At 34.8% G+C, this 27,043-nt stretch overlaps 1 long non-coding RNA gene across 1 annotated transcript; it reads left to right on the top strand.

Annotated features, from left to right (window-relative positions):
* The first annotated feature begins 498 nt into the window (after positions 1-498).
* Positions 499-25,580, top strand: LOC118767133. Its single transcript, XR_005003035.1, has 3 exons — positions 499-620; positions 19,687-19,693; positions 25,569-25,580. It is a non-coding gene; the product is annotated as an uncharacterized LOC118767133 (long non-coding RNA).
* Positions 25,581-27,043: the final 1,463 nt, after the last annotated feature.

Below are 27,043 nucleotides of genomic sequence, written 5' to 3'. Positions count from 1 at the left end.
TTCTGGTCATAGACCATAGAACAATCAAGCAAGTTTCCCGAGTTCTGGTCATAGACCATAGAACACTCAACCAAGTTTCCCGAGTTCTGGTCATAGACCATAGAACACTTAGCTAAAATCTAGTTTCTACCTAGTCTGAACCAATCAATCCGCCGCAGTCTTCATCCACACAGAGCTTACTCAACCATGTTCCAGTTCCAGCGACAGACGACCAGACCAGCCAGTCATGTTCCTGCTCCAGCCAATGACGACGCTAACATACACCAGCAACGCCACCGACGCCTTCATCTCTGCCGTCGCCTTTCTCTGCCGTCGCCTTTCTCTGCCGTCGCCATCACCATCGTCGTCCTTCAACTTCACGTCGTCTCCATCTCCATCGCCTTCATCTCCAGCAACACTAATATGTACATAGCACTCATTCAAGTTTAGCTTTCACGCTGTTATGATTTTCACCGAGGTTAACAGCACAGCACTACCTGCGAGACATTCTATACCAATGTAACCTGGCACAGCATTGAAGCCACAACCGCTACACGACATGTGTTCAACCGGCATCTGCACTTGTGATCCGAACATCCTGTTAGAGAACGAACTGCTATTATGTACTTTACTACGAACTGGTAAATTAACTCCATCTTGTCTGAAATACCCTGAGAGACTTTTCCTATGCGCTGTATTTAGTTTTGCCCGCATACACCTTGTTTGTACTTCTGTCGCACACACGAACACACATAGTTAATACACACACAAATGCTATCTCTGTCACATTCATACGCCACACAAGCCTTTCTCGTTTGTTTTCCATGCTCAATGTGCCCTTGTAAACACAACTCATCTCTGTAAGACCCTAGGTCGGTCACGCATACATAGAGAAAGTTGTTTGTCCCTTAAAACGCGCCAGCATGCCACACTTTTGTTCCTGCACGACCGAGGCATATAATAGCTCAAGCACTGGCTGGCAGCCTCAGCCTTACTGCATTAATCACTGGCATATTCAATACTGTACACTGTATTTCGGCCTAGCAAGCCCTATTGCACTCATGCACCTCTGTTCTGCACGTGTACTCCCTTGTTTTGCAACACGTCTGCGTCAGCTCAATTCTTCTCCCGACTCAAAGTACGTCGGATGTTCACATGCGCTGCGCTCATGTTTAGGCATAATTTCCCCCTGTTAGACCCCTGTTGGTCACGTAATTAACAGAGAAAATTATCTGTCTCGCACCCAAGTTGCACCCAAAAAGTGTAAAGAAGCAACCAGTTCCCTTTACGTAACAATCAAAAAGTATTAAAAAGTTTAATATACATAAATACAGATATATACACTTTGTATATATGCATTATATATACATATTTATATATAGAACACACACACACACACATATATATAAACGCTCGTTGGTGTGTTCTGTTTGTATTTGGTCGATATTCGGGTCTACTGGGGCCACATTTTATAAGATGAGGAATTTTGTCGTAGGGGTCACGCCTTTAATTTGAGGAACAAAATAGTTGTCATGCAAACTTGCCAGCACTTTTAACATAGGTGTGCATATTTTCAGCTGAACCGACCGACCACATAATGCACACATTATATATATATATATATATATATATATATATAGGTGTGTGTGTGTGTGCACGCATTATATATACAAATTATATATATACGTATAAATTAAACAGTAAAAAAACAAAAAACAAAAACATAAAAATAAAAATATAATATAGAAAATACATAAAATATAAAATTGGACCACATAATGCACACATTATATATATATATAAATATATATATGTGTGTGTGTGTGTGTGTGTGTGTGTGTGTGTGTGTGTGTGTGTTGGAGTCTCTCTCATACGTGAGCGTCGGTCGATCGGCGCGTTGACAGGTAGACAATAGAATGCGATGGCGATGGCGATGGAATATTTGTTTCTCTGTATGAATGCGGACAGATACATAAGTTAAAGTTATGGGAAGCTAAGAGATAGAGTGAGTGAAAACGTTCTGGGAAGAGAAGAAATAGCGAGAGTCAGTTGAGGAAGACAGATACGTTAAATAACGGGAGTGGACATTGTCAAAGATATAACTGAAGGGGAGTTAGGGGGGAATGGAGGAAATAGCGTGAGTGAAGAAGATAGCCCCTAGCAACCACACCTTTTAAGATAGGGATCTCTAAGGTAGCCCACGGGCATCGTCACCTCATTCTACATGTCCCTGTAAATTTTGGAGCGAATCGGACGGGATGTAGTGGCATTGAAAGCGATCCAAGCGGTAAAAACGCATTTCAGTTTTATATATAGAATATATATATATACACACACATATATATATATATATATATCACCGTGACTGACCATGCTATCAGATGTTGCTACACATCGCTGGTCACAATGCGCTTCACATTAATTTAGCCTTCAAATGACGCAACCCCGCTGGCAAGGCGAGCAGGCCAATATATATACACATACATTATATTATTAGGGTTCAGTAAAAAAAATTACTTTACCACACACCGAACTTTTAGAAATGGCAGCCAAAAAATTTAGCTATTTCCTCTACTATAAGAAAAGTCTTCCAGACAATGTATACTAAAAAATAATTCACGTAGGTATATTTGAGTATACATTCTCTGGGAGACTTTTCTTATAGTGGAGGAAATAGCTAAATTTTTTGGCTGCTATTTCTAAAAGTTCGGTGTAGGGTAAAGTAATTTTTTTACTGAACCCTAATTATATAACGTAATGTTTTAAATATACCGTAAATGGTATTTTTACATACTAACACTACTTGGTAAAATTATTAATTAATAATTAATTAATCTTACCCTTTTATTATTGACTATATATACATATATATATATAATATATTATATATATATATATATATATATATATATATAGTATATATATATATATATATATATATATTATATATATATATATATATAAATATATATATATATATATATATATATATATATATATATATATATATACATACATATATATGTATGCGTGCAAACAGGAAGACTGAAGATTTTCACGCGATAAAATTTAAGTATAAATATACAGATCTTCATGTATTAATAGATCAAGATTACACAAGAGAGTAGAAGAGAGAAGATTGAAGAGATGCTATACGTCTAACATCTATTTCTAGGAGCATGGTACTCCATCATAATACTCGTAAATGTACTTCACCCAAAAATGCAGGCATATGTATGGGTTTGGGTATATCTGAATATGCATATGTGTATAGATTCTTATTCATGTATATCTGAATGCATCAGGCTATCTCTCTCTCTTTCTCTCTCTCTCTCTCTCTCTCTATCTATCTAGCTCTCTGTATATATACATACATACACACCTACCTATATATACATACATATATATAATATATATATATATATATATATATATATATATATGTATGTATATATGTTTGTATTGTTTTATTGTTTTACTTGTTTTAACCATTTGACAGTCGCCATGCTGGAGCATTGCCTTTATTGATTTAAGCGGAACAAATCGCTCTTCGCACTTATTCTTTTGAGCCTAGCACTTATTCTATCGGTCTTTTTGCCGGACCACTGAAGTTATAGGGACATAATCAGACCACTACCGTTTGCCAAGCGGTGATGTGGGTAGCAAACACCATATTCAAACGATACTTACGCAGATACACACACACATATATATGTATATATGTATATATACATATATAGTATGTGACCTCGTGAAGAAGACCTGCAATTTTTTTTCCTCTGTCCTCCCGTCTCGGGATCTTTCTTTCTTTCTCTTATGTTTCCGACGAAGAGCTCCGCTCGAAACGTCATACCCTCCTTCTTCCATTTTCCTGAGCGCCTAATAATAATAATACTGTAATTGTTCCACGTGTTGTTGTTTTTTCTGTTTTCCCTTTTGGATTAACCTTATATATATATATATATATATAATACAAATAAGAAAATGGAGGAACAAATTCATTTCGATCATCAACTTACAGGTATTACAATTTCATATTATTTATTAATTATATAAATAGGAACATGAAAATCGAACAAAACAATATACATGAATATCTTACTTTGAACTATATATATATATATATAAATATATATATATATATATAAGTTCAGCAAAATTTTGATTCAAATGAATATGGTACTTAATTTAGATGCACCAGAATTTTGTATGGTGTTATCCATATAAATCCATGGGGTGATTATAATCAAAATAAGCAACAAGAATAACTTCGGTAATTTGGTACGATCGTTTCGCACTACATCATTTTATTAAATGTTGTAAGTATTACAACAGGTTTAAGATGCTGAGCACTCATCAGCCATTAATAGAGGGTTTCCATTAATACATAATTTTCATATCAAGTGATAACATTATAGAGAAGGTAGATGTATAGACAAAGATGTGGATTTAAATTTTAAGAACATTTAAGGTAGTGGAGTTTATCAACTGACTGAAGAATATTTAGTTGCTTTGAACTGCTAGAAGGTTTTGAGAAGAATGAACAATTGAAAGGAGACAAGAAAGATGTTCTATTTATAGAATTAGGGGTGAAATAGATGTCAAAGTTCCATATAAAGAAATTGAGGTAGAGAGAAAATGGTTGTCACACTACAGGTTCCTTTTACTACTATTTGGTAAACAGATTTAGCATTAGGAAAACTAGGTTAATGTCAAATGGTTACAATGCCCACTCATAGAGAATGCAGAGATTTTTTTTAAACTGATAAACATCAACTTTATAATTATATATAAATATATATATATATATATATATATAATATATATATATATATATATATATATATATATATACGACGAGCTTCTTTCAATTCTGTTTAACCGCCCCCCCCCGCCTCCAAGATTTGGGTCGACCCGAATCTATAGTAGAATACACCTGAAACCGGAACCATGTGGTTGGAAGGCAAGCGTCTTATCACACACACACACATATACGTGTGTGTATGTGAGTGCATTATGTGCATGTGTGTGCGTGTATGTGTATATATTAGCTGGAAGATCTCCATGCTTCTAATTATATACAAAACTATATCACGTTTAGCTATGAGTCGTTACGAAATATTCCAATAAATCTTTAGTTATATGGCGACGAACAATGACTTCAGAAGAGTGTATAAAGGTTAGGATTTCTGTAGTATAAAGGAATACTCTTTCCAAAAGTGCTAAGATCATAGCAATTCTTCTTCTTTACTCCTACTAAAGCTGTTATTAATATCTTTTAAATATCATGCAAATAGTTGTAAATTTTAGTACATTTATTTTATTTGAAAACCAAAATACACTGAAACAAATATCTGTCAGATGATCATTAAAATATAATTAAGCTGATTAAATTTTAATTTAAACTAATTTTTAAATTTTCAATCATTAACTGCAAATAAATTTTGCGTAATGAACGATTTCGAAACAACGGAATTATTTACAGCACATTTTACATGGTTAAAACAATGGAAGAAACAGGAGGAGGGTTAACGTATATGTTCGATTAAGATTTTTATTGCCAATATTTGATATTTATGTGTCCAACCAGAATTAATTTAATATTAATGTTATGTCTGATCGGAAAAATCTTTTCCACAAACAATTATTTAATTAATGAGTGAATACATGTTAGTGATAATTATACACAAACTAAACTTAAGTGGAACATTCATCCTAATAATTTCACACGTTCTACTTACATATATGGGATTTATTATTATTATTATTATTATTATTATTATTATTATTATTATATTATTATTATTATTATTATTACGAAAGGCTGAGCTGGCAGAATCGTTAGCACATCGGACGAAATGCTTCGCGGTATTTCGTCTGCCTTTACATTCTGGGTTCAAATTCATCATTTCGGGGCCGATAAATAAAGTACCAGTTATGCACTTGGGTCGATGCAATTGACTTAATCCGTTTGTCTATCCTTGTTTGTCCTCTCTGTGTTTAGCCCCTTGTGGGTAGTAAAGATATAGGTATTTCGCCCATCGCTATGTTATGAGTTCAAATTCCGCCGAGGTCGACTTTTCCTTTCAACCTTTCGGGGTCCATGAATTAAGTACCAGTTACACACTGGTGTCGATGTAATCGACTATTCTCTTCCCCCAAATTTCAGGCCTTGTGCCTTAATAGAAAGGACTATTGTTACCTCCGCCTTCGCTAAGGCAGAGGTATCGCTTTCAATCGTGTTTGTGGGCAAGATATCTCAAGAACCGCTGACTGAATTCAGATGAGACTTTCAAGGATGTTTGGCAGCGTAACTGATTAGAATTTGAGATCGATTTGATACCGGACAAGGATTATAGATTATTTTTCCTGTCTTTTTACTTAATTTGTGAGAGTAGTCGAGTTTATTTCAGATATTCTCATTTTGAAAATCATCTCTGGCTAATCGTTGAGAGGATGGTGGTGTTGACTTAGCGGACGTTCGCGCCCTCTGAGTACTCGTTCTAATATTATTATTATGAAAGGCGGCGAGCTGGCAGAATCGTTAGCGCGCTGCACGAAATGCTAAGCGGTGTTTCTCTCAACGCTCCGTTCATAGTACAAATTCTGTCGGGCTAACTTTACTTTTCGTCCATTTCGTAATCGATAAAATAAGTACCAAGTACCAGCTGAACTCTGTGGTCGATATAATCGACTCATCCCCACCTCCTCCAACCTGCCCTTGTGGAAAAATTTTAAATAATAATAATGCTCTGTTCAACGTGATTTTTTACCACTCTGTCTAGACAATTCTCATGTATAACACGGTCAGTTTGGATGTTAAGGACCCGAAGAACAGTGGTATTTTTATTTTCTAATAGTTTGACTAGTTCTTATCATATGGGAGTCAAGACTTACGGTAAATGATTTAATGTAAATAGTGACAAAGTCTATCATGGTGATTAATATATTCATTTGAGAAAGGCATGGAGTATCCAGAGATGATGTGGTCAATTGTTTCCGTTGCTGTGCTACAAAAAGGGGCAGACGAAATGAGAACTAATTTCAAGAATTTATTTTCATTCACTTCCTCCTCCACATCATTATCATCATCATCGTTATTGTCGTCGTCGTCCATACCATATCATCATCATGCTAGTGATTTAATTAACAGCAATATTATCTTTAAATTTGGTGAAAAACAGCTCTCCTCAAATCTCAATAACACCGTGCAACACTAAAAAGAAGTACAAGAGATCTGTGGCCATTTTTATATGCAAAATTACATGGGAAATCCATTTCTGGCCTTCTTTTTGTTGGATTAGGCAGGTTTTCTACAGAATTGTCACTGTATACCCTTTTTATCATTATTATTAAATAAAATTCTCCACTGCATTGTAAAATAGGTTTTGACCCAAGTCTAGAGATTCAATATGATTCAAAGCTTGTGTTTAATGTTATTTTTATCTTTCAAATCTTATTTGTTTTCAACAATGAGTGCAAGTTAGAGCAAAAATGATCCAAAAAGATTCTGATATATTTGTGGGGAGTTGACTTTTGCTAAAGGAAACCACAGTATTACACGCCATATCAAGACAATATACAAGGTGTACTTTCATTGTTACTTACGAGACCCGAATAAGTCGTGTGTGTTGCCTTACATGTGTGAAGTCATTGAGTGCCTGGTATGCAGGAAAAAACGTTCATATGAGAATGATTACTCTAATGGTTGCTATTTCTGTCACCATGACTTTACATGCTGTACTACAGCAAAGAAAAAGAAACACATTATTTAACCAAATTTGCAATCTTCAATGCATCCAGTAGAGCACTCAGAAAATTTATCTGTGCCCAAACCTCCAGATCAAAAAATGCAGAATTCCATCAGTGCTGATGAACATTCCAGTGGTGAGTGTGTGGAGCCCAATGATACAGAAAGTGAGAATAAACCAATACCATTTTCTCAAGAGGCTCTAAATGACTTGTGCAGGGATCTCGATTTAACCAAAGAGAAAAGTGAGTTTCTCTCATCAAGGCTTCAAGAACGTAACCTTCTTGAGAAAGGTGTGAAGATAACACTGTACAGAAAACGTACAGAGGATCTGCTTGCATTATTCACCATGAATTATGACTTATGCTTTCGTAATGTCATCACTCATCTTTTTGAGCAACTGGAAATACCATATGATGAAACCAACCGGCGACTTATCATAGATGCATCCAAGGACAGCATTGTGTTCTGCTACACAATGGTAACACTCTGCCTTCTGTTCCCATAGCTTATAGCACAACCATGAAAGAATCATATGAAAATCTGAAAGCAATTCTAACAAGCATACAGTATGATGACCATACCTGGCATACTTGTGCAGATTTTAAGGTTGTGGTCATGCTTACTGGCCTTCAGCTTGGCTATACTTAATTTTGCTGCTTCCTGTGCTTATGGAATTCCAGAGCAAGAGCTGAACATTATAAACGCAAGTATTGGCCGATCCAAAATGAAATTCAGCAAGGAAGTACATTATGCACAAATCACTTGTGAAAAGTAATATAATTTTTTTACCACCTTTGCATGTTAAACTTGGTTTGTTTAAGCAATTTGTAAAAGCCTTGGACAAGGAATCCTCTATATTTGCATATCTTGCAGAAAAGTTCCCTTCTGTGTGTCAAGCTAAAATTAAAGAAGGTTTCTTCACAGGTCCCAAAATGCGAAAAATTGTACTTGATGAAACCTTCATCACACATCACAAAAGAAAAGAGAAGCTTGCCCTTGAGTCATTCAAGAAAGTTTGTGATAACTTCCTGGGCAATGATCGTATGTGCAATTTGTGAATGATCTGCTGAGTCATTATCATGATATGGGATGTAAAATGTCTGTAAAAGTTCATGTGCTTCACTCTCATTTGGATATTTTGCGGAAAATCTTGGTAATGTGAGTGATGAACATGGCGAAAGATTCCATGAGGATATTTCAGTGATGGAGCGATGATTCAAAGGAAAATGAAAACCTGGCATGTTGGTAGACTACTGCTGGGGTATAAAAAAAGAAGACCATACTCTGCACAAAAGGCTTAGAAGGACAAAAGTTGTTTAAACTGACAGGTGTGTTTTTAATTCATAACAAATATGTTTTGTTATACGAACTAAATTTTTGTTTTAGTTTTTGTAACTTTCAGTATTTGCAATGTTATGTTCAATACGCAATAGTATGCAGTATATTATAAAACATATGGTTCATGATACAGGAAAACGGTGCCTAATCTGGAGAAATAAAGGTCAGAATCAGAATCAGGACAATTGTTTTGACCCAGAAACAAGTCTTACTTAACTTGTACTTTTTTTTAACCTGAAATTTATTGCACAGTGTAATCAGTCTTGGGATTCATACAGACTAGTATGGTACTTGTTTGCAGATCGACAATGCTAGACTTGATTCCAATCTCTATCAGTCTTTTAGATAGCATTTTGTGTGATCTGTCAAATGCACCAATTACCACAGGAACAATTGTCTTCCACAGTCTCTTGAGTTCTATGGCTAGAACCTGGTATGGCTCAGTCTTTTCAATTTATTTGGCATTGATCTGTTATTATAAGGAATTGCGAATTCTATATTACATCGTTTGTTTATTTGGTCCTCTATGGTCATATTCGATCTGCTGTTTTGAAAACTATATCCAGTTGTTGTTTTCTTTTTTATAGGTGCGTCCCATAGAATTCTGTAGTTCTCATTTTCTATCACAGCCGCAAGTTCGTATTCATGCTACTTCTATGTTGCTGTTGTTGTTGTAGTTGTTGTTGTTGTTATATCGGGAAAAGATCCCAGCTTTATTTCGCTAGGTATGATGGGAAAGTTTCATCACTCCACAACTAGAACACTACGGAGACCCCTGTTTACTGATCATGCTGCCAGAACCCCGTGGAGACCATTTGCAGTTCCAAGCACTGGTGATTTTTGTAGAATTTCTATCTTCACATTCGTTCCAATCTTTTAGATCCATGTTGGAAGTTGGGTACTGATATTTCTAGGTGCACCAATCACTATCGGTATCACCTGTACTATCTTCATCATTGTCTATAACCAGCGTATTTCTCACTTCAATTCCTCTTGTCTCTAAGATATTCTATGTCAATTATCACGTAATTTTTTTCTTTTCTTTTCTGCTCATTACAACAATATCAGGTTCACCATGGTTCATCTGATTGTCGTACTGAATTATTGCATCCTACAGGATTTTGCACTCCTATTTCTCAGTAACTCTCCAGAGTTTCGGTGACACCAAATCTTTGATTCTTCTAGCTCATAATTTCTACATAGCTCGCAATGGATCATTCTTACCACATCGTCATGTTGCGTTTTGTATTCACTTTGTGCCAATTTCGGTCACAATGTACTCCACCATTTCACCCCTCTCAGCATTCATTTTGCATTTCTCGCTCACGGCCTACTGTATCCGTTTTAACCCACGTATCTCTTGCAAACCAACCGTTTACCATTCTCTGCATGTCATTCCCGGCATGCCTTTTCTTTCTTCTTCATTTTTCTCCTCTTTCAGCATCTCTTTCTCAACACAATTGTCAGTTTTGATGATGCAGGATTTCTTCCGAAGAATCAACAATGATTCCAAAACATTTTGTACATCCCACCCTAAACTTTGGAATTATTATTTCTTCACTTGTATTTTCACTCCCTTCTCCATGATTTCATTGAACTCTTGTATACCTATTTCTTTACTACCCACAAGGGGCTCAACACAGAGGGGACGAACAAGGTCAGCCAAACCGATTAAGTCGATTATATCGACCCCAGTGTGTAACTGGTACTTATTTAATCGACCCTGAAAGGATGAAAGGCAAAGTCGACTACGGCGGAATTTGAACTCAGAACGTAGCGGCAGACGAAATACCGCTAAGCATTTCGCCCGGTGTGCTAACGTTTCTACCAGCTCACCGTCTTTGTATACCAAGGTACTTAAGCTCTTTTCAACTTGTTGCATTAATCTTCGATGTAGTAATTCTATAACCTGCCTCTTTTTAGACCCATTGCACCAAGCTTCTTGAATACGAATTCCATCTTAACCTCAGCACTAAATTATCGACCAGTACTCACGAAGGATCTCACTTGTACCTCATCCTTTCCATACAGCTTCCAAACATCTATGAATAGAAGATGGTTGATACTTTGTGTTTTTCCCTTGGACTGATATCCCAGGTTCACTTTCTACAACAAGGTCAGAAGGACTGTGCCAAATGCAAAAAGCAACGTACATAAGCTGTCCCCTTGGAAAATCCCTCTCTTGATGCCTAGCGTGCCCAGACTTTGTCCACACGATGTCAACTGAGACTTCCAACCCACCATACTTCTCTTCAGAAAACACGTTACGTTCCTTGCAATTCTAAGCATATCTAAGCATATCTAAGCACTCAACGTTGTAAGGCTTGCGGTAATCCATCTAGGTCAATCCCAAGTTTATCCTGCTTCGCTTACAATCTTCATTGCCATTTTCATTGCCATCTTCATTGCCATCTTCATTGCCATTACACCTTCCTACTTCTGCATCTTCAACCACAACCTCTTTGTTCATTGAACATTGGTAAGATGTCATTTTCATCACGAAATATATACATTTCTTCTGCAATTCCTCCTGATAGTCAACTACCTGGAAATTCTTGGTCCATGAATCAATGCATTAATTTGCTCTGCAATCAATTTATAGCTCCTACTGAACTTTTTTAACTAAATTCCCTCTACACCATCAAGATGCTACTTTGCAATTGCTCGACGTCTTGCTCACATCACTGATACTGTCCCCGATAAAGAGGAGAACTTCTTGGTGGGGATACGAAGCTGTTTGTTTCAGACTGCAGTGCCATTCAGCTCCAGTATTATGCTGTATTTGCTTACTCCATATCTCAACCCAAAACCTTCGACCTTTATCCGGATCGGGAACTAATCTTCCGCATGCCAAATCATTATTAATTACTTGATAAAATCTTTCTAGGTTGATACTAAACGATCGGTTTTGCCTGTAATGTTTGCCCGTTGCTCAAATCTACTTAGTTTGGTTTCCTTGGCAAGTATGCCCTGCTTCACTTCTCCAATCACAACATTGAGTCCTTTTGTATAAACACCATACTTCTTAAATTCTCGTTTTCTTTTCCTGTCAATACTTGACACTGCACTGTTCAGGGAGCTTATATTTTCTCATCTTCTCGTTTTCCACTAAGGTTTTTTATTTCCTTTTCTTTCTGTCAGTGCTCTATTGTCATTGATCTTCAATCTCATCCTTTCTGCAACCGTCCTATTTGCAGCTTTGTTTGTGAGATTTCCTTTGTTGCAATATGTTTTCAATACATTATTGACTTTACTGGTTTCTTGATTTAGTCTCCATTGATCAGCTATTCTGAAAGCACGCATATATTCCATCTTTTCTACATTTAATAGATCCAAAAACCTGTTCCCTATCATCTGATTCCATCGTTTAATTGTTCTCTGCTCTCGTACCTTTCACAACTCAAGCCTGTGTATTCTTGCGAGAAATTGTCCATTTCTTCTATTGTGCCACTTTCATTGTTTATGTGGTCAACATACCCGTATTTCCATCTTTTGATAACTTCTAACTCCAATCCTGTCAACTAGCCATTCTTTCGTATTACTTTTGCTTGATCCCATAATCTCTGTTCTGTAATTGCAAACAGTTCCATTCCCTATGCACTACGTGGTCCCTATCCTCTCACCGACTCATCATTTATATCTACTGGCATGATCCAATAGAATTACTCCATAACCATCACATTCACTTGTTTACTCCAATTTTGTGTGGCAGAATGGCTAGCAATGGCTGCTTTATTACCGAGCCCAAACCTGCTGCACAATGGGGCAATTACCTCGCAGAACACCTTTGACATTGCCTCCAATCCAGTTCAAATTATTATCGTTAGTTGATTTGTTTGCCATTTCCACTCATAAATGCGGTGCATTTTTAGGTTACCACCAATCAGTATTTCTATCGAGACACCATCTCTAGCGCAGCTGCCCACCAAGGTGCAAGGAGCCTTGCTCCTCTGTTTTTGTTATCAGTGATCCTTCTCTTAGTCTGACTGCCATCTAACTTTTACGAGATCAGCATAGGTGTATTATTATTATTATTATCATCATCATCATCATCATCATTATCATCATCATCATCATCATTATCATCATCATCATCATCATCATCATCATTATTATTATTAATATTATTATTATTGTTGTGGTTGTTGTTCTTATTGTTATTATTATCGTTGCCTTTGCACGGTTTCTAAAGCTGGGGATGTACTACAGTGTCAGCTGTTCACTACCAGTGAACTAAGGTAACACCTCTTATTTTTCGAGCATCATCCAGAGTATATGAGCGGTTCTAAGCAGTGTTGTTTTCTGCAAGTACCCCACCCTTATTGCAGCCCGTATTTAATGCCTGCACTTCTCAAGATTTTTACTCACTGTTTCTAGGGCTCCGACAATTATTGGTACTACTACCACCTTTTTCATCGACCACAACTGTTTAACCTCCCAAACAAACCAGTCATACCTATCGACTTTTCTTTCTTCCTTATCGCATACCTTGTTTTCAGCTGGGCATGTTATATCTATGATCCAGCATCGTTTTCTTTCTTTCTCAATTAAGTCTGGTTTCTTATTCTCTTTCTCATGGTCTCACTGAATCGTATATCCCATAGGATCTTTGCATTATCATTTTCGATGATCCCTTCGGGTTTATGCTCGTACCATGTTTTTGTTCTGTCAAGTCCTTACATGTTGCAAAGTACCCAATGGTAGATCGCTGCTATGCTGTCATGACGTCTCTTATTTTGTTTCTGGGCTAGTGAAATACATTTACTGATGATATGCCATACGGTTTCACCATTTTGTCTACAAATTCTGCACTGTATTTGATGTAATTAGTTCCTAATGCTTTCTCTTGAGTCAGACTGATTGGAGCCTCCGTTTCCGGTTTTAAATTATTTTTATTCACCCATAGCCATCTTTCTTCTCTGTCTTATGTTCAACTTCCCTCTCTTGTTGAATAGAGCTCTCTACAGGAAGGTACGTGGTAGTCGGTTGGAAAGATATTTTTGCATTAAATTCGTTGAGAGAAAGTTATTGAACCAGCTCGTTCATTTTCTGTAATTCATTTAAAAGGATTTTGCTCAGATGACATGGAATTAAAGCTTTCATTGACTAATACTAAATCTAAACGATACAGTTCTTAGCATATTTCGTCGACTTTAGCCAATATTCATTGATGTGATTCTGTAGCTATTATTAAAGAAATATTAATTAATGTCTCTACCACCTGACCAACAACCAATAACAGACAGATAGTATCAGTAAACAGCTTTGGGACTTCATCTTAGTCTACTTATCCACTCGGTTTCAATACGGAATCTACATTTTATCACATTCGCAATGAGATAATTATTTTTAATGGATCATTTATGAGATTCAAATGGAACTCGGCGTAGGCTTCGTAACTTTTATTTCTATGGTTGTCTTTGAGTTCACACAACAATATCAAAAGCGGGAGTACAGCTAAATTAAAGTTAATCTATATGAAGTTGTGAAGAACCATGAAAAAAATGGAAGATTTAAATCTACGCAATAAGTGATAACTTTCATATTTAGTATTTATATCAACATATTGATCAATATTACACGTTTTGATTTCAGTAGCGATATTTTCCATAATTTTGTCATAGACTTAAATTGGGATTCGACGTTATTTCTTCTACCGCGCTTATTTCGTTTTTGTTTTTTTTGAAATGGCATATTTTTATTTAGCTTTTTTGGTGAAACATAAAATTGAATTTGAAATTGATACGTGTACTTCATACGTGATTTTTTCTGTTTTATCATTTATAAATTGATGGAATTTAATCAAAACATTCCGTCATAAAATACAAGAGAAATAGTACTTAAATGATTTCGTATCCAGATGTATCAGTAAACAACAGCTTTAATACTTGATCTATGCGTATTTGGCCGCCAGTCAAGTGAAGTCTAGTTTACGTTCAGCATCTACTATCGATAAATATTCGAACAAAATATAACACAAATTGCTATCAAGAAACTAAATCTTGTTTTTTTTTTAATAAATCTTAATTAGTTAAAAATTTGTCTTATAGATTCAATGAAATGAACAAACGTGAACAATTCAAATGGCATTTTTGGCGCCTAAACGCAGAACAAACATAAGAGACTTGTTTCTAAATGCTTGGAACATATATTTTTGTTCTTTTAATTTTCCTTTGATTATTTTTAACTGAAATTCGAACAGAATATGAGACGACTTGAGTATTTGCGACAAACTAGTAAACAGGTGTGGACAAAAATTTCAAATTAAATGCCAAATGTACGGAAAGAAGAAAGAAATATACGTGTGCGTGTATATGTGTGTGTGCTAGTCTGTGTGTGTGTGTGTGTATGTGTGTGTGTGTGTGTGTGTGCAAATATATGTATATATGTAACTTAAATGTTGCTCATTTTGAGTGCCAACAGCCGATTATGTAGGGGACGGTTGGTCTGTTGATGAAAGTGTTCCAGATTATACAATTTATGCGCCAGGAAACATCCACATTAACAGAATGTTGTTAACTTCTTAATTTCATTTAAATTAAAATTGTGCAATATTGTCAAACTACACAAACTACAAACCAAAACAAACATCTATCATTTGACTTGCTTTACTATTTTGTGTTATTCTGTTTATCTCAAGATCTCTCGATTCTCACATCTATCTTTATGTATACATATATATATATATATATATGTGTCTCTGCGTGTGTGTATGACTGCATTGAATGAATAAAATTCATTCAATATATATAGATAGACAGATAGATAGATATATAGATAGATAGATAGATAGATAGATAGATAGATAGAGAGATAGATAGATAGATAGATAGATAGATAGATAGATAGATAGATAGATAGATAGATAGATAGATAGATAGATAGATAGAGTCATATGTGCGTGTATTTGTGTGTATACGTGTGCGTGTGAGTGTCTGTGTGTTTGAGCGTGTGTAAGGCAAACAGAAATGACGTTTAAAATTCACGACAGCTGTTTTGGTAGAATTTTATTCATTCATTGCAGATGTAAGAGGTTATATTTTGTACCATCGAACATTGTAAAGAGATGAGATTTCAAGCACCAACTCAGAATGTGAAGGCCTGAGCTATGCCAGAGTTACTCAAGCTCCTGGAAGTTTCTTCAATGGTAGAGAGGTCCAAGGGTTGTGGATAAAACACATATTAATATGGTCCACTCCTTCCGGAGGTAAAATGCCCCTTTGCGTGCACCGACAACCCCACCAATATAATGCAAAAAAGCAAAGTTACAGATCATCAATGACAATTCAAAACCTATTAAACCACGTTGAAAGGTTTTCTTTGGGAGGCAGGAAACTGAGGCACAACTGGAAAAAAAAAAAGAAAATGGAATTAGTAAATTGCCAACAAAAACAGAAACTGAAACAATTGGAGAGAATCTGAATTGTTTCAGTAACATGGCGGAATTACAGTTAAATTTCGTTAAAAGGCATAACATGGACCTTAACGGATGGCATACAAACGAACCCTAACACGTAAATTATATATAGACATAAATTGATTCCTAATCTATATCTTCTAAAATGATTGTTTAGCTTCCCGGTAACATATACACAATATTGTTCTTTCTCTTGCTATCGCTGTCTCTCTCTCTCTTTCTCTGTATATATATATATATATATATATTATATATATATATATATATATATATATAATATATATATATATATATATTGTGTGCGTGTATGTTTATGTGTGTGTGTTGGTCTTTGTGTATGTGTATACATTAAACAGAAACACTAAACGACAGTTAGCTGTTTTTAAATACAAACTATTCGTTTTGATTTATTATCCGAGATAATACACTTGCTTAAAAAAAGAGCTGAGCGTCTTGTAGTAACGTAGCACAACTAGAATTATTACGAGGTTTCTATATTCAATATGAATATTTTTCTGCACTATTTCATAGTAGCTTGGGAGGAAACAGTTTCATAGAGATTGAAAACTAAGCAACTACTAAACGAATATGAAATATCCAACGATGCATAATGTATTAAATCAATCACCTGTAAATATTAATGTCTAAAATTAAAGGTTTAAAGTAAATAACAGCATATCTTACAACCTCTTTTTCTAATTTTCTCATTCTCTCTTCTTGGCTGGCACTCTGACTTTTTCTGATTGCTCTCTGTCCCTTCTCTCTGTCCCCCTCTCTCTCTCCCCCCTCTCTCTCTCTCTCTCTCTCTTTCCATATATGTGTAGTGTGTGTGTTTATATATATATATATATAGATATATATATATATATATATATATATATATATATATATATATATTATATATATATATATATATATATATAAGTGTGCGTGTGTATAAGTATACGTATGTGGAAGAAAGAATGGGCAAAACGTGGTACCATTTTGATCATGTAATTTGTAATTCAAATATTATTGCAGAGTTATTAGAGCAACGGAATGAAGAATTTGTGTATACAGTCTCCTACAGCTTTTTCTAGAATTGTTTCCTCAGAAAAGTCAACCTCTTTGTCGTCAGAGACAAGGAATTGATATTCGTAACTAGCAGTTCGTCAAAGAGATATTGACGGAGATAACGAACGAAAGTCCTACGAGTAATACAAAGTCAGTATGAAAGAAAGAGTCATGGATGCAAGACAGGACAGAAACTAACAGATTTATTGAATGGATATATAACTTAAGACTTACACGTATATATATATATATGCCTAAGTGTGTACCTGTGTGTGCTTATGTGTGTGTGTGTGTGGTGTGTGAGAAAGATCGAGAGAGAACTAGAGAGAGAGACTCGGTAGATTGGAAACACAAGGCGTCTTATAAAAGCCTGCTTCTACCCGCGTTCCCAAAGCAATAAGTTATTAGTAGATTGTATCTTAACTAATATTTCCTCTCATTTGATGGAATAATTTTTTTCTAGCATACCTTAAGGGGACAGTAAATTACATACACACACACATACACACCTGTGTGCATATATATACTTATATACACACAGACATATATATATATATACGTATATATATATATATATATATATATATATATATATATATATATATATATATATATATATATATATATATATATATATATATATATATATATACAGAGACACATACGCACAGGTATGTATATGCTCGAAAGACGAGAGTAGGAATACAGCCAAACAACTGATGAATGGTCGTTCTTTATGTTGTTTGTCTTGTTTTCCATTTGCGTTTTTCGTTGTTCGAAAAACACCTCATATTCCATGTACTCGTAGTTCGTAGTTTTTGTTGTACATGTTTCGTAACGTCCTGTGCCCACATACGCATATATATATATATATATACACGTATAGTTGTATGAACATATATGTATGTATACAAATATATATATATATTATTCATATTATATATATATGTATATATATATGTATATATATATCTGCATATATATATATATGTATGTATGTATATATATTATATATATATATATATATATATATATATATATATATATATATATTATATATATATATATATATATATATATTCACATACTTATATACGAATATAGAAAGGTACATGGGATACAGGAATAATAAAGAAGGGGCGATTTAAAGAAAGTTACAGTATGAGGAAGACAATATGTGTAAATGACAAGGGCTTGTACACAAGAGGGAGAAAGTGTTCAGACAATAGCAATTCAGCACAGTAGCCTCAGCATGTGGTGGAGAAGGAGTTATAATTGATTTTAAGGGAAAGGTTATAGAGCAGCAGAGGTGATAGATCAGGGGTTAACTTCAATAGATAATAATGGTGCCATTTATAAAGATATCGTATAAGTTCATTGGGAGTAAATATTAATTTGTACTAGATTCGAGTGAAGTATAGCGGATTACGATAAAATATTAAACAAATTAAAAGTAAAGGAAAATAAAGCAAATAATTAGATTAAATACTGTAAGGATACTAATCTGGTTTATTAAATAGTGTTTCATTTAAATAGGAAATATACAAAATATAAGCTACATGAAAAGTCAGCATATATAACAAAATGTCACTATATGAAATAAGCGCTGTTTGGAGAGTTAAGACAGATTAAAATAAGGTAAACTATACTAATTTAATTAAATAAGCTTATGCTATATTTCGAATACGTTTCAATGCATGTGAGGTGTGCGTAAGAGAATTATACAGAGAGAGAATTTTGTTACTACTTACGATCGCTCACATATTGTATATATTTTATGGAAAAGGTAAACGATCATATAGACATATTTGCAAAGATATAGTTTACGAATCACTATATTTATAAACCTATATAAGCATGTCTGAGAACGTGTGAGTGTCTATATGCATGCATTCATTTAAGACCCAGTTAGTGGCTTTGAACGAAATTTACCTGTAGTTCCGGAATGTCACTAAAATGATTCAGATTCCCTCCACGTGGTTCAATTCCTGCTGATGTAGGCTCCAAACAAATTTTGTCAAATAATCCAAAATTCTTTATAATTTTTTATTAAGAAAATTTAGAACTGATTCATTAATTCCCAATTCTATATCCCTAAAAGTCAACCAATTATTTGATTTTTAATTGTTGTAATTTTATACGTTAGGTGTTTTGTTTTATATATACACACACACACACACACACACATATATATATATATATATATATATATATATATATATATATATATGTTATCGTTAATTTATTGATGTCTATTGTATATTTGTTGTGATTTATAGAAAATATAAGTTATAATTGGATGAATTTGTGCCAGCATCTGCAGTTATACAAATAGTTTAAATTTAAGATTTTTGGTTGAAAGTAAATTCGAAAGGCTTAAAAGTCAACCAATTATCACGTTTACTTACCAAACTTCCGTTTTCAACCCAACCATTTTTGAGATTCACTCATTTCCTGGAATGGTTTTGTGATGCATGGAAATTTCGGTGTAGCACCATAAAATATATACAAGAGTCATTCGAATTCTACTTTGTCATCTCCAAGAATATCTAAAGAGATTTTGGAAAGTTTTGCGGATTTCCGTTGGAGAATATGTAAACCAACAGCTTGATTTATTTAAAACTAATGGCATGTATAGAATTCCAATAAGGTGAAAGAAATATCTTTTTATTTTACTTTACATATTCATTGCAACTACGAAGTTCCAGGCGATGAAAAAATAAATTATTTAGCATCTGCATGCGCGCGCCTGTTTGTACATATGTTTGTGTAAGTGTTTGGATGCGTAGGATGGTATTATCGAATAGGAGAAGAGTAGAGAGAGCAATACTAAACATAACTGTGTCTATCTCAGTGGATCTAGTAAACTGCTGAGCTAGACATTTTCTGCCGTACAAGTGTTTCAACGGGCAGACAATAAAAGAGGTACAGTCCGGGAAAAGCCCGTAGAAACGAATTTCTGAGACACACTTCGTCATATTCAACTATCGGTTTATTTATATAACCACACATATATATATATGTGCATATATTTATATATATATATATTATATTATATTAAATTAGAGATAAAACCACTATTAGGCAAATCATACAATGAAAAACTTAAGCCAATACATAAGATTATTTCATGGCTGTTAATTTCTTTAAATTTTCGAGTTACAGTCAAAAATTTAAAGAAATTAACAGCCATGAAACGATCATAGTGTTATATTAATTATATTTTTTTAAATAATGTTGTTATATATTTAAATAATATTAAATTAAATAATCTTATGTATTGGCTTAAGTTTTTCATTGTATGATTTGCCTAATAGTGGTTTTATCACTAATTTAATATAATATAATATTTTACTATAAAATTGGATTCAATCCTAAAGCTGATTTTTCCCTGTAAGTTTGGATTCATTCCCAAATATTTATTATTATATAGACATACATACGTACATACATACATACATACATACATACACACACACATACATACATACATACATACATACATACATACATACATACATACATACATACATACATAGGGGACTACGAGCTATATATTATCGTTTTTTTGTTTATTTTTTGTGTTATTTTTCCTAGTATAGAAGCTTTCCTCCTTGTTTGTGATTCGTGTGAAGTTATGGTTGAATGTATCTTGGTTATATCCATAGTTGTGTTTCACTTTCGTGTTGCTTTTGACTGTCCTATTGGTGTTATCATCGTAGGCTTCATGTGGGGTCAAGGGCCTTTCATTTTGCTATTACTAGGGTTCATATTAGTTCGTTGGGTGACTTTAGTGTTTTTGATAACGATGTATAGGTTTATACTATTATTTTTGTACCTGCTGTTATTTTGAGACTTATTTGCGTACTTTTTGTTATTAGTTTTGTTAATATTGTTAATCTTATTTAACATCAGGCTGTCGGTATTAGTGTTCCGATTATTTTTGTTGTTGTTAGTGGTTTGTGTATGGACCTTGGCGTTGTTCATATTGGTATTGTTTCTATTGGGTTTATCCGTAATTATCTTATTATTGGTGTAGTTTGTGGTGGTGCCTGGTGTGTGGTTGGTGTTAGTGGTAGTAGTGTGTGGGTTCCTGTTATTTGGGCTGCTTATAGGGTGATTAGGGTTTAGGTATTTGATTTTTTGTTTAAATCCTGCTTTCCGTAGTGTGGCGTTATAGGTTTCTTTATGCCTGTTAAAGATATCTATGTTAGAAGAGAGGCCTGATATTCTATTGCTAATGCTATGTACTAAGCTTCTTTTAATAAAGTTGGGGGCGGTTACTTACAGCGTTTATATATTTGAGGTTCGTGTCGGGTTTCGTGTAGGATATTGAATTTTTTATAGCGACCATTTGTTATCTATGGTCGCTATAAAAAAGTTAATTCAATATCAAAAGTATATTTCACCATCAAAACACCACCACCACCACCACCGCTGTCTGCCTCTGCGTTACTCTTTCTTCTCTCTCATAATGTAACTGCCCTCCCTGTCCTTCTCACTCTATTATCTTTCCCCCAAACTAACATTTAATGTATTGTAGATAGGTCGATAAAGAAACATACGGATATACAGACAGACAGACAGACAGACAAAACAGAAAGAGAGACAGACAGGCAGACAGGCAGGCAGACAGACAGACAGACAGACAGATAGATAGATAGATAGATAGATAGATAGATAGATAGATAGATAGATAGATAGATAGATAGATAGATAGATAGATAGATAGAATTTAGCCAATTATCTCCCTGTATTATTTACCGTATGTTAACAGTTCACAGTTATTTTCTAACTGGAATATTTCGTTGGCGACCAATCCGATTTCACTCTAATCTCTGTATTACGTAGAAACATTATCAACTGTTATTTTTGTTGTCTTTGCCAAACTAACGTCACATCATTAGGGATACAGAAAATGTATCGGGCAATCCTAAAACACAATCCAACATGTTTCACCGCTCGTTATTGCAGCCGTAATCATCGTCTTCTACATTGTTCTTGTTGTTATTGTCGTCGTTGTCGTCGTCGTCATTTTAGTCATGGTCGTTGCTGTTGCTGTTGTTGTCGGCGTTGGCTGTTGGTTTTTGGTGTGTTTATATAGAAATGAATGAAAATGGCGGATCAACAAGTTTACGAAATTGCACTTCACGAATTCTGATGCAGTTGATTAGTGAAAATAGCAAATAGTGAAATACATATTTTGTGTATTTATATAAACAAATGCAAAAGATTTGGGGTTTATGTGTTTGTTTCGCTTTTACTGTGTTTTGGTTGTTTATCTTTCCTGAATCTGAAAACAACCAACTTCATTCTCCTTTATTACGCACACATTAAACTCGCAAACGCACAGACACGAATACACATATATACACATGTAGTGTATGTGAGTAGATGCTGTGCATAGAAATACCTATGTACCCTTAATTGCGTTTCGAGAGTTTAACAGGTAGGTGGATATGTAAATTAGGCCTGTACATATTTTTCTATGTGAGTGAGTTTGTGTGTGTACATACATAAATACATAGGCATATATATTTATATATATATATATATATATATATATATATATATATATATATATATATATATACATATATATATATTCCATTTTCTATGGAAATATCCCTTAGAAAAGAAAAGGAACACTTTTTCCATTTACATTATTAGTAACTTTCTTATATACGTGCATAAATGTGTTGCGTTTTCGCAACACTCTCTCACTCTATCCTTCCCTCTTTCTACCTGTCTGTCTCTCTCTCTCTCTCTCTCTCTCTCTCTCTCTCTCTCTTACGCACATATATATATGTATACACATACGCATATATATATATATACATATATATAGAAATATTAAAATTACTAAGTCTCTCTAAAGGAGATTACGGCAGCGTTACTGGATATTAATAGTTATTGCCATACTAATATGGCAGTCTATAAATATAAGACTAAAGCTGTCGCTGATTAGCTCCAAGATGCCATCGCCTCTAGCTAGCTATATGACACACGAACCTGCGTCCATTACAACCTTCGAACAGGGGAGGTCAGCGGCTTCACCTTGCTAGTCAGACATCTGCAGACATGTTTCAGGGTTGTTGCCCTTTATCAATGCTGCGTAGTCAGAACCAGCAGGTGTCGCTACTGACCGTATGCTCGAAGATTTTATTTACCTAGTTACAGTGGAATACATCCACTTGTTTTCAATAATAGAAATATTACAATTACTAAGTCTCTCTAAAGGAGATTACGGCAGCGTTACTGGATATTAATAGTTATCGCCATACTAATATGGCAGTCTATAAATATAAGACTAAAGCTGTCGCTGATTAGCTCCAAGACGCCATCGCCTCTAGCTAGCTATATGACACACGAACCTGCGTACATTACAACCTTCGAACAGGGGAGGTCAGCCGCTTCACCTTGCTAGTCAGACATCTGCAGACATGTTTCAGCTTTAGTCTTATATTTATAGACTGCCATGTTAGTATGGCGATAACTATTATATCTAAATTCGTGTGTGTGTGCATGTGAGAGAGAGAGAGGGGGAGAGAGAGACCTATGTGTGTATGTGCGTGTATGTGAGTGTGCGTGTATGTGTGTGCGTGAGTGCGTTTATATGCATGTGTGTGTGTGCGCGCGCGTATGTGTGAGAGAAAGATAGTATGCGTGGGCGCGTGTTTGTGTGTCTGTATGTGTGTGCCTATGAATGTTAATTGCTTAGTTTTCTTTCGACAGTGATTGGTGAAGCTATGCTTTTCCTAACGGCTATTGTGTACAGACTCTCGGCATTTCGTTGTAAATTGCTTCAACCAAACACATTTTCCTCTGCTTGCTTACAAATACACGTTGCACAGCTCTACCTATATTTTCTGTAATTAGATAGGCACCCCGTGGTGCAAATTGGAAACAATAGCATCGTTAGTTAGTGGTTTACTAAGCGCATATCACTAATTTCTCGGAATTTTTTCTTTCATATGGCGTCTTGGAAATGGGCGTCACTGGTCTGACTTTGTCTCTATTCACAAAACCGGCGGTGATTTGTTTTCTTTGCTGTAATCAAAGGATTCGGCGAAAGAAATGAAAGATGAAGCACGGTACTTAAATAATGGAGATGCTGAGTCCTCTAAAATAGTCCTCTGTAATTCCACTTACATTATTTAAGCGTGTATGGAAAGATTTGAGGGGGAATTCATAAGAAAACATTGAACTACGACATAGAAACCCTTTCATTTAAAGAGCAGCACTGTGATACCCGTCGCAGTTTACTTCAAGCTCTCGACAGATATCAAAACCAAAAGAATTTACAGTTTCTCGTTATTACTTTTGAAAGATAACAATTTTCTCTTATATGCATTATGACAATTTCATAAACGCTTCCTAAAAATAGTGATTGCCAACATATAACTTAGGTCACATGCTTCATTTCTTAGCACATTAACATCTACTGAATAGTGTTCCACTTTAGTATAAGGTTATTGTTTGGCAAATTCCATTTTCAGATCCTGAATGTAAAGAAAACTAATGTAAGATTGCAAAGAAGAGAAAGGAAAAATAGCATTATTGGGAAATAAGTATAAAAATTTCGAATTTGCGAACAGATTAAAATAACTATGTTTATTATAAAGAAATGATTTAGGCCACGTTTTGTTTCCTTGTGTGTTAGCATTGATGGTGACGTGATAGGCGTTAGGAAGTGGTTTATTACTCGACGCATCTAATGTTTTCAGTGAGGAAAGAGAAAGAGAAAGTGGGTGTGACACAAGGAAAATACAAGTTCCATTGCGTCAATAGCAGAAAATCTTTTACTGCAGTATGATTGGTGATGCTAAAAACATTAACCAAAGAGATCGGATAAATACTCCTGGATAAATATAGAGAGTGTCCATGATATTGAATACATATTGAATGAAGGAAGTAATAGCGGAGCGTTTGCAACGTCATGCGATTTTAAATGTTACAAGCATGTTACAATTTGGGTTAGACTAGAACAAATTTATACAAACAATATAGAGGCTATCTGTCCTGAAGATGGAAACATTTCTACTAAGATGATTGGGAAAGAGTATATTTAAGCAAATGCTTCGAAACATGTAATTTCTATTCCACATTCAAACAAATAATCGTCGGAGCCCTTGTTTCTGTTTGTATCATTTAGCTTTTATCTCTGACTTGTTTCAATACGATCCCAGTACTGGGTTTTATTGAATTCGTTTCATATTCTTTCACTCTCTTTGGCTTAACCTTTATGCTTCGGGGACGTAAGTATACAAGCAACAGCTGTCATGTGGTTGTGGTGTGGAAACTAAATTACACACATATATACACACATATGCCTTCCAAGCAGTTTCCTATTTCTTTATTGCTCACAGGGTGCTAAACATAGAGGGGAGAAACAAGGACAGACAAAGGGGATTAAGTCGATTACATCGACCCCAGTGCGTAGCTGGTACTTAATTTATCGGCCCAGAAATGATGAAAGGCAAAATCGACCTCGGTGGAATTTGAACGCAGAACGTAACGGCAGACGATATATGCTAAGCATTTCGCCCGGCGTGCTAACGTTTCGACCAGCTCACCGCCTTCCACACAGTTTCCGTCAACTAAACTCACTTACAAGGCATATATATATATTATGAAAATTTACAAAAAACAAAAGACGAAGACAGGTGTGTAAACAACAAACAGATGTATTATTTTAACGCTCGAGAAGTGAGAAAGTCTTACGTTTCGAACCTACGCTCTTCGACAGAAAGGAACTCAGAAATAAACAGGGAGAAAATAAAAAATAGTTTCATGACTAGCGATGTATCATGGCGAAAGATATATATATATAAATATATATGTGTGTGTTTGTGTGTGTGTGTATGTGTGTGTGTGTATATATATATATGTGTGTGTGTGTCTATATATATATAGATATATATATATATGTCTGTGTGTGTGTGTGTGTGTAAATATATATATATATATATATATAGAGAGAGAGAGAGATAAAATAGATAAATAGATATAGATATAGAGATTATATAAACGCATATGTATACAGATGGACATATATATGTGTGTGTGTATGCATATGCACATTCACACACGCGCATATATAAGATTAGAGGGTGGGACAGTAAGAGAGAAATTTTGAGAAAGTGAAGGAGGAAACCACAGACAATTAACTGCTTTGTTTTTCGATCTAGATCTTTGCTACGTCTTTCGAATTTAAATGAGATGTTCGTGAGAACACACGGGGATCATAGATATATTATAAATCTATAAAATTTCCACCAGGAAAGTATACAGGGTAATTATGTGCCGCCAGTCTTGCATCAGTTCCTGCCAGACTATTGCTCAGAATTATATGAACCTTGACATATGAAACGGAAAATAACGGAATAAATAATATGTGAGGTGTCATGGTGTTTCTTAGTTTGGATTAAGAGGAAAATGTCACGTAGATAGATTTATGTAAACATGTAGTTGAAAACATTTGAATGTACATGATATTTTTC

This window comes from Octopus sinensis, linkage group LG19 (genome assembly GCF_006345805.1).
Source record: "Octopus sinensis linkage group LG19, ASM634580v1, whole genome shotgun sequence".
Lineage (NCBI taxonomy): Eukaryota > Metazoa > Mollusca > Cephalopoda > Octopoda > Octopodidae > Octopus > Octopus sinensis.
The sequence above is the reverse complement of the archived record's forward strand: the minus strand, read 5'-3'. Positions and strand labels throughout refer to the sequence as shown.